Source organism: Nycticebus coucang, chromosome 13 (assembly GCF_027406575.1).
Source record: "Nycticebus coucang isolate mNycCou1 chromosome 13, mNycCou1.pri, whole genome shotgun sequence".
Taxonomy (NCBI): Eukaryota; Metazoa; Chordata; class Mammalia; order Primates; family Lorisidae; genus Nycticebus; species Nycticebus coucang.
The window spans coordinates 3678629-3688402 of record NC_069792.1 but is presented as its reverse complement, the minus strand read 5'-3'; the positions used below and the strand labels follow the sequence as shown (position 1 = coordinate 3688402).

The window sequence follows — 9774 nt, the reverse complement described above, 5'->3', positions numbered from 1 at the left end:
GTGCACTAAAATATTTATCAAGGCACATCCCCTACCTACCACAGACCAGTTCATGACAAGTGAGTGTGTCTGTTTGCTAACAAAGGCGAGCAACGGGGACCTGAGGCCCATCCCAAGTTCCAGTGTGGCTCGTGTGGGATATCTGCCATCCATTCATACATTTATTCATGTTACAAAGAACTTTTTAAGAGTCAGATAAGTAAAAGAAGGCCTCTGCCCACCAGTCTGGCAAGAAAGACAGGCACATTAATATCCTGAAGTGAGGGATGACAGTCAGGGCAGAGGGCACACAATTCTAAGTAATGCTGAATTAAAATAAGTCAAGCACTTTCTTAACTTACATTCTCCCAGAATATTCTGAAAAGGCAGCATGTAAAAAGATGATGGGGGTGTTAGTTCCAAGTGACTGTGCCAGAAGAAGAGCGGGGAAGGGAGGGGGCAGGGAAAGAAGCCAATGAAAGGTGTGTTATCAAGTGTCTCCCCAGGGGCTCCTGGAGGTGAATCCCGGGAGGACAGCTGGTGCTGGCCTCCTCAAGCCGGGAGTCAGGCCACCTTGCCCTGTGGTAACCGCTGGAGACACCAAAACTGCCAGACAGACTGAAGGTGAGTTTCTCCAGCTCTCCAGGTAAACACGGAGACCCCAGCAATACTGTTTCCTTCAGTCTCCCCAGGAAAAAAATCATTTCCACTCCCATCGTCTTCACCCTTTAATCCTGCCCCTTCCGCCTCTGGTTCAGAAGAAGATGAAAGGACGGAAGCCTCGTCAGTGGTGAGTTCGCCCCTGACTTGGAAGCACAGCCAGGAGTGGTGGCCTCTGCTTGGGACAGGTGCGGAAGGCTTCTGAAAAGCTGAGGCTGAAAGGGATAAGGGGAGTGAGGCCGTTACTGGAGGAGGAAAGAACACATCCCGGACTCCGGGTGCCCTAGAAGGGTAAATGTTTTGTGCCCTGGAGTATAAGCTGCAGGGATGCTAGAAAAGCGGCCTCAAGTTAGACACTGCTGGACCGTGGGAAGACAGCGAGGACGGCCACCAGCAGATGCTTTCCTCCAAAGCGGCCAATAAGGCTGAACCCAGAGTCCACTATGACTCTATGAGAGCAGCCTAGAGAGAAAGGAAGCTGCGGGTGGATAACACAGCCAAGTCTCCATTTTCCATAATAGAAAGTAAAGTAATGAGTAATAACGGTGAATAAAAATGACAACAAAAAATCAAGATACGAAGGCTGTCCAGAAAGCATCCAGCCATGTATTATTCTAAAAGTAAGACCTTAGATGTGGATAAATCAGCCAAAAACGGTGCGTGGAGCAGTGGGATTTGGACAGAGAGATAGAAACAAGATATTGACGCAGGACAATTTGGCTTTTAAAACTATGTCAAAGTCGTATAAAATACAGAGATGAGGCCAGAGGTGGTAGGTGGCTTACGCCCCATAATCGTAGCACTCTGTGGAGCCGAAGTGGGAGACTCGCTTGAGGTCAGTAGTTTGAGACTAGCCTGAGCAAGAGGGAGACTCTGTCTCTAACAACAACAACAACAAAAATTATCCAGATATGGTGGCACATGCCCGTAATCCCAGCTTCTCAGGAGGCTAAGGCAGGAGGATCACTTGAGCCCAAGAGTTTGAGGTTGCAGTGAGCTATGATGTCACCACTGCGCTCTACCCAGGGTGACAGAGCAAGACTCTATCAATAAACAAATGAATGAATAAATAAATAAAATATAGAGACACATCTCTAAATTTAAAACATTTTATGTGAAATGCAAAGCTTAAAATTTGGGGCATACACACAGACATCTTAGGTGTGTTTGAAGAACAAAGAGAAGGTGGACCTTGTACAAAACAGAGAAAGGTTATGTAGTGTTTTGAAAGAAAGTTCACTGGCACTAGTAAGGCCTTCGACTTGTGAGGACTGATGAGTGAGTGAATGCAACAGACAAAATTACCTTCAGAGTCCCAGCAGGCTGTCTTAGCAGCTACTATATTAGGTAAAACTGGCTGCAAGTTGCAGCAGGCAGTTTCGGCAGCCAGCATTGCAGAGAATCGCACTCTTGGAGTGATGCTAAGTGCCGTCTGGTCTCTCTAGTCTATGTGGCTTAGGTATGACAGGAATGACCCAGTCCAAAAATCAACTTTCAGAGATACAAAGGTACATTACAACCTCACAGTATACTATCTAAAGAAAGGTAGTTAACCAACAATTGTCATTTCTATGTGACACTGTTAAGATGTGTCATGTCGTCACCTATGTCTTCCTCCCATATTCTGACTGACTGGGGTGCTCTGAAAAGTGTTTTGTTTCCCTTACATTTATTAGAATTATAGTTAAGAAAGGCTCAGTGCCTGTAGCTCAAGCAGCTAAGGCACCAGCCACATACACCAGAGGTGGCAGGTTCGAATCCAGCCCGGGCCTGCCAAACAACAATGACAACTACAACCAAAAATAGCTGGGCTTTGAGGTGGGTGCCTACAGTCTCAGCTACTTGCGAAGCTGAGGCAGGAGAATCGCTTAAGCCTAAGAGTTGGAGGTTGCTGTGAGCTGTGACGCCACGGCACTCTACCCAGAGCGACAACTTGAGGCTCTGTCTTAAAAAAAAAAAAAAAAAGAAAGGCTCATAGATGTTTGTGTGTTAAGCAGTTTGCTCCATTATCTGTTTAAATAACTTCTATAAACACAGTCACTTTGGATACCACAAAAGCCCACACTGGGAGAACAGAATTAATAGTTTACCATTCCTTCCCTAGAATTTAGCAATCCCTTTGAAATATGAACTTTTCACTGAAATTTGCAAGCCTGAATACTAAAACCTTAAGGGAGAGAATCCACTAGCAGTGGACTCTTGGTGTTCAATTTTTACACTGGAAAAGAATAAACATTAAAGTGTTCCTGGCTAAGAAATCAATAGCCAACCACTATTATGTAAAGTCACTTTTCTAATTAACTTGTCTTGTCCACAAGTGGATGTTATTAACCCTTCTTCCAGTTCTCCACCTCAGTGTAGAGGACGCCAAGAGCCAGACGATTTGCAGCTGGGGGCGGACCCTCGGGGGATTCGTTCAGCATCTTGCGGAGAAAGAGCCCGAGCCCATGGTGATCCTTAGGATTTAACACTCCCCTCACATGTCTTGTGCTGTCTCCATAAAAGGCTACTGCAGAGGTTGCTCAGGACTCTCCTGCAAGCTTGTACTTCTAATCTGAGTCACGCCTGGTTCCTTCCTGCGGCGATCGAGACCAGGGCCATAGGGGCCATAGGGGCTGTGACACTTCAGCAGAAACCTTGGCTGCCAGGTGACAGTCCACAGCTCAGAGAGCCTTACAGGAAGATAGTCCTTCTTATACACGCTGCTCCCTGGCGTTGTCAGACACTTGTCTGTGTGTTTGCATGTGTGTGGGAGGCCTTCGTACAACGACTAGAAAATAACAAGTGCTGTATGGTCCTTATATAATGTCAAATGCAAATAAAATCAATAATTTTTCCATAAAAGAGCATCTGTCATTTATTGGACATTAGTAATTTGAAAAGTAAAGGTATCTGTTCATCTTGCACTGTTACAAATAATCGATATGTCATTGCACACTGTTAATTACCTTAGATTTAAGATGCAATGCTAGCTAGTGACCAACAGGGTTGTCTAATAATCTACTAATAATGATTTTTCTGGTGGGATTGCAAACTAATACAGCCCTTTTGGAGAGAAGTATGGAGAATCCTCAAAGATCTAAATGTAGACCTTCCATTTGACCCTGCAATCCCATTAGTAGGTATCCACCCAGAAGAACAAAAATCATTTTACCACAAAGACGTGCACTAGAATGTTTATTGTGACTCAATTTATAATTGCCAAGTCATGGAAGCAAATTAAGTGCCCATCAACCCATGAATGGATCAACAAACTATAGTATATGTATACCTCGGAATATTATTCAGCCCTTAAGAAAGATAGAGAGGGGCAGCGCCTGTGGCTCAAAGGAGTAGGGCGCCAGCCCCATATGCTGGAGGTGGCAGGTTCAAACCCAGCCCCGGCCAAAAAACTGCAAAAAAAAAAATGGAGACTTTCCATCTTTTACATTTACCTGGATGGAGTTGAAATACATTCTTCTTAGTAAAGTATCACAAGAATAGAAAAATAAACATCCAATGTACTCCATACTAATATTAAATCAATATAAAACAATTACATGTTCTTAAGAACAATAAAACACTATTATAGTCCAGTTTGGGGTGGGGGAGGGGTGAGGAGAGGGAAAACAGGAGGGGGAGGGGAAGGACATTTGGAAGGAGGAGGGAGGGCATGAGGCAGGATCCCACCCAACCTGTACATCGTGAGAGTGTACAACACATCCCCTGGGTGAGGGGATTTTCTACAAATGGAACTTTACCCTGGAAGTGAGAACAGTGTATTCTAAATATTGTACCCTCATATTAATTTGAATAAAGTTAAAAAATATAAATAATAAAATAAAAATGATTTTTCTGTGATATTGGTAGATCTCTACCTTGTTATCATCTGACCTGATCCCCATTGCCTGGGAAGAGATTTGCCTCTGTCCTTCCGTGCTCTGCCCAGGTCCTAAGGGTGGTCTGATGCTAAGCAGCTGCTCAAGAATCAATTGTAGAGTGGAATAAAGTGAGCAGGAAGAGACGTCCTGAAATGGATATGCTTTCATACCCTTTTTTTTTTTCCTCCTTTTTTCTTTTTTTTTAGACAGAGTTGCTCTGTTTTTTTGTTGAGACTCTGTTGTTCTGGGTAGAGTGCTGTAACATCATAGCTCACAGCAATCTCAAACTGCTGGGCTTGAGCAATCCTCTTGCTTCATCCTCCCAAGTAGCTGGGACTACAGGTAACCCTGTACCTGGGATTACACACAACACCTGGCTAGTTTTTCTAATTTTAGTAGAGACAAGGTCTCACTCTTGCTCAGGCTGGTCTTGAACTCCTCAATCAATCCACCTGCCTTGGCCTCCCAGAGGGCTAGGATTATTACAGGTGTGAGCCACTGGGCCTCACTGCCTATACCTTTTTGGTCTCTCTGCAATGCTGACTTTTGCGTTAAGAAGACCCTTTATTACTTGTTTTCTCACCAAAATGTTATTCTTCCCTCTCACTTACAGCGTCATCTGTTGTGCTCCTTTGGTAGATTTTCTCTGATTGAGAGGGTCTGAACTTTTGGGGGGTTGACATATACTCTGCACAGACAAGAAACTAGAGAGGTTCCCCGAGCTCCACCCCCAAAACAAGTGCCTGGACAAATGTGCATATAATCTTGGGGGTTGCACGCCCCTGAGATCTTGCATAGAATGTAGGCTACCACAGGCCATTCTAAATCCTCTTTTCCTAAATGCCTTATTTTCATAAAATCACTTTTCAATATTCAATTGGTACCCCAATAAAAAATATATAAAATCCACAACTGTTGATTAATATGTTTTAAATTTTAGTTTTTTAAAAAAACCTCATGTTTATAGAAAAAAAATTCAAAGATACAATAAAGCGAAACTGTTAGAAATTTACTTTTTTCAGCTCAGCGCCTATAGCTCAGCAGCTAGGGCGGTTGCATTATGCTGGAGCTGGTGAGTTCGAATTCAGCCCAGGCCTGCCAAACAACAATGACAACTACAACAAGAAAAAAAAAAATAGCCAGGGATTGTGGCGGGCACCTGTGCCCAGGTACTTGGGAGGCTTAGGCAAGAGAATCACCAAACAACAATGACAACTACAACCAAAAAATAATAATAATAACTAAGCACTGTGGCAGGTGCCTGTAGTCACAGGTATTTGGGAGGCTTAGGCATGAGAATCACTTAAGCCCAAGAGTTTGAGGATGCTGTGAGCTGTGATGCCAAGGCACCCTACCAAGGGTGACATAGCAAGACTCTCTCTCTCTCAAAAAAAAAAAATAAATAAGAAAGAAAGAAAGAAGAAGAAAATTACTTTTTTCTACAGATTAAAAATAACTACTTCTAAAAAAAATAAAATAAAAATAACTACTTCCAAAAATTTACTATGCCTTCTGACATATACATTTAATCATGTTACATATACAATTTTATATACTTTTTTCAGTTAACACCACATAAAAACATTTCTCAAATTGATGGATTAAAATAGCTGCACTAAACTCTCAAACATAACCATTTCCAACTTAAGTTATTTTTAATTTATTATTTTTTTTTTTTATTGTTGGGGATTCATTGAGGGTACAATAAGCCAGTTACACTGATTGCAATTGTTAGGTAAAGTCCCTCTTGCAATCATGTCTTAGTTATTTTTAATTTTTGACATAAATTTTTGAATATTTGATGTTGCTATTAAATGAGTCATGGTATAAGATCATTGACTCCACTGTATGCTTTTTATTTTCTTCTTCTTCTTTTTTTTTTCTTTTTTTGAGACAGAGTCTCACTTTTGTTGCTCTCAGTAGAGAGCTGTGGCATGATAGCTCACAGCAACCTCCATCTCTTGGGCTCAAGTCAATTTAATCTGTAGAAAAAAAGTAATTTTCTTCTTCTTCTTTTTTCTTTCTTATTTTATTTATTTATTTATTTATTTATTTATTTATTTATTTTTGAGAGAGAGAGAATCTCTGAAGTTAATTTGCACCGAACTATCACCTGGAATTGCTGCAGTTCCATTTTCAACTTCACGATGTTTTTCTTGACCAAGAACGCACTAAGTCGTCTCCAAGTTCGATACATTCAGCAAACAATGGCAAGGGCGGGCCACCAGAAACGAACACCTGATTTTCATGATATTAGCTAGTGGAGCCACTTTCTGTATTGCCGTATGGACATATGCAGTGACATAAATTGGAATAGAATGGAACCTGTCCCCTGTTGGCAGAGTCACCCCAAAGGAAAGGAGAGATCAGTAATCATCCCAGCTGGTGTAATACCGAATTGTTTCAGAACCAACTCATAATTGATGCCAAGGAAAAGCACTGTGTACCCATTAAAATATGGCATTATTGAAATAAAGTACATTTGAAACCTTCAAAAAAATAAAATAAAAAGTAGCCAGGTGTTACGGTAGGTGCCTGTAGTCCCAGCTACCTGGGAGACTGAGGCAAGAGAATCACTTGAAGCTGAGAGTTTGAGGGTGCTGTGAGGTAGGATGCCATGGCACTCTACCAAGGGTGATCAAGTGAGATTCTGTCTCAAAAAAAACAAAGACAGAGAGAGAAGAAATAATGTATGTCAGTATTGCCTTATCATATGTAGGATACAACAAACACAGAGAAATTGTAGAAATGAATAAATAGAAACTCTTGAATTGAAAAGTACAATAATTAAAATTTAAAAATTCACCAGAGATTCTGGGTGGCACCTGTGGCTCAGTGAGTAGGGTGCTGGCCCCATATGCCGAGGGTGGCGGGTTCAAACCCAGCCCTGGCCAAACTGCAACAAAAAAAAAAAAATAGCCGGGCGTTGTGGAGGGCACATGTAGTCCCAGCTGCTCGGGAGGCTGAGGCAAGAGAATCGCTTAAGCCCAGGAGTTAGAGGTTGCTGTGAGCCGTGTGATGCCATGGCACTCTACCCGAGGGCAATAAAGTGAAACTCTGTCTCTACAAAAAAAAAAAAAAAAAAAAATTCACCAGAGATTCAACAGCAAATTTCAATGCCAGAAGAAAAACTCAAAAAACGTGAAGATAATCAAAGGAGATTTAGTGTAAGGAAAACAAAAAGAACAAAGAAAAAAATTAAAAAAACCTCAGAAGCCAGTGCAACACCACCAAGCTTGCCAGCACAAATGTGAGGAAGTTCCTGAAAGAAGAGGAAGAGGGAAAAAATATGTGTTAAAGAGGGGAGAAAAAAGTGTTAAAACTTCACACAAAGTCATGTAAAACCTTTATCTGAACATCTAGAAACTCAACTAATGCGAAGAAAAAATAAATTTAGAAAGACTTACACCTCAGGGCTGCACCTGTGGCTCAAAGGAGTAGAGCGCCGGCCCCATATGCCAGAGATGGTGGGTTCAAACCCAGCCCTGGCCAAAACTACAAAAAAAAAAAAAAAGAGAGAGAGAGAAAGATTTACACCTCAAAGCATTGCAGAGAGAGAAAGATTTACACCTCAAAGCATTGCAGTCAAACTGTTGAAAGAAAAAAACAGAAGGAGAACAGTGAAGTCAGCCAGAGGAAAATGACTCTTCATGCTCCAGGACTCCTCAGTGAGGCTGACGCCTGAATCCTCACCTGAAACTATGGAACCCAAAAAGAGTGGAATTACGCATTCAAAGTCCTGAAAGAAAACAATTGACAACCGATAACTATATCCAGCAGGACTGTTCTTTAAAAAATGTAGGAGAAATTGGGTGGTGCCTGTGGCTCAAGCAGTAGGGCACTAGCCCCATATACCAGAGGTGGTGAGTTCAAACCCAGCCCAGGTCAAAACTGCAAAAACAAATAAAAAAAGAAAAAGAAAGAAAAAAGAAAATGTAGGAGAAATTAACATGTTCTCAGATAAACAACAAAGAATTCATTATTATCATCTCCACTCTGCAACAATACTATAAGGATACTCTGTAGGCTGAAATGAAGGACCTTAGACAGTAACTCCAATCCACATGAAGAAATGTAGATGTAAACAATGATATAACTCTTGCATACAACTGTTACTTAATTTTTCTTTTTGAGACAGAGTCTCACTTTGTCCCCCTCAGTTGAGTACTATGGCATCACTGCTCACAGCAACCTCAAACTCTTGGGCTCAAGTGCCTCAGTCTCCCAAGTAGCTGGGACTACAGGCACCTGCCACAAATGCCTAGCTATTTTGAGAGATGCACTTACGCTGTTGCTCAGTCTAGTGCCAAATCCTTAGCTCAGGCAATCCACCTGCCTCAGCCTCCCAGAGTGCTAGGATTACAGGGGTGAGCAACCCTGCCTGGCCCTTGTTACTTAAAAGAAAAACGCTTAATGCAATAGCTTTTTAAACGTATTGATGGACTCATCATGTATAAAGTTGTCATCTGAATGGTGATAGTACAAAAAAAAAAATAGGGAAGAAAAGAGTGTTATTTGGGGGTGAAGCTATGTATGCTATGAAATTAAGATTTTTTTTTTAGGCCAGGGATGGTGGCTCATGCCTGTAGTACTAGCACTCTGGAAGGCCAAGGCAGGTGGATTGCCTGACCTTAGGAGTTTGACACCAGCCTGAGCTAGAGGGAGAACCCATATCTAAAAAAAAAAAAAAAATAGCCAGTTATTGTAGGAAGCACCTGTAGTCCCAGCTACTTGGGAGGCTGAGGCAAGAGGATCACTGTGTCCAAGAGTTTGGGGTTGCTGTGAGCTGTGATGCCACAGCACCCTACTGAGGGCAACTAAGTGAGACTCTCTCTCAAAAAAAAAAATGTTCCTTGTCTGGGCATGGTGGTTCACGCCTATAATCCAAGCCCTTTGGGAGACCTAAGACCAGCTTGATTAAGAGTGAGACCCCATCTCTACAAAAATAGAAAAACCAGCCAGACATTGACAGGTGCCTATAGTCCCAGCTACTTGAGAAGTTGAAACATGAGGATTGCTCAAGCCCAAGAGTTTGAGATTGCTGTGAGCTATGATGCCATAGCACTCTACCCAGGGCAAGAGAGTGAGACTCTCTCTCAAAAAATGGTGGCACCCATAGTTCACTGGGTAGGGCGCTGGCCACACACACTCTGGCTAGGGTGTTCAAACTTGGCCCAAGCCTGTTAAACAGCAATGACAATTGCAACAAAAAAATAGCCAGGCGTTGTGGTGGGTGCCTGTAGTCCCAGCTACTTGGGAGGCTGAGGCAAGAGAA

The 9774-nt window shown here is 42.2% G+C and overlaps 1 pseudogene; it reads left to right on the top strand.

Moving 5' to 3' along the window:
- The first annotated feature begins 6599 nt into the window (after positions 1-6599).
- Positions 6600-6889, top strand: LOC128564055 (cytochrome c oxidase subunit 7B, mitochondrial-like; annotated as a pseudogene).
- Positions 6890-9774: the final 2885 nt, after the last annotated feature.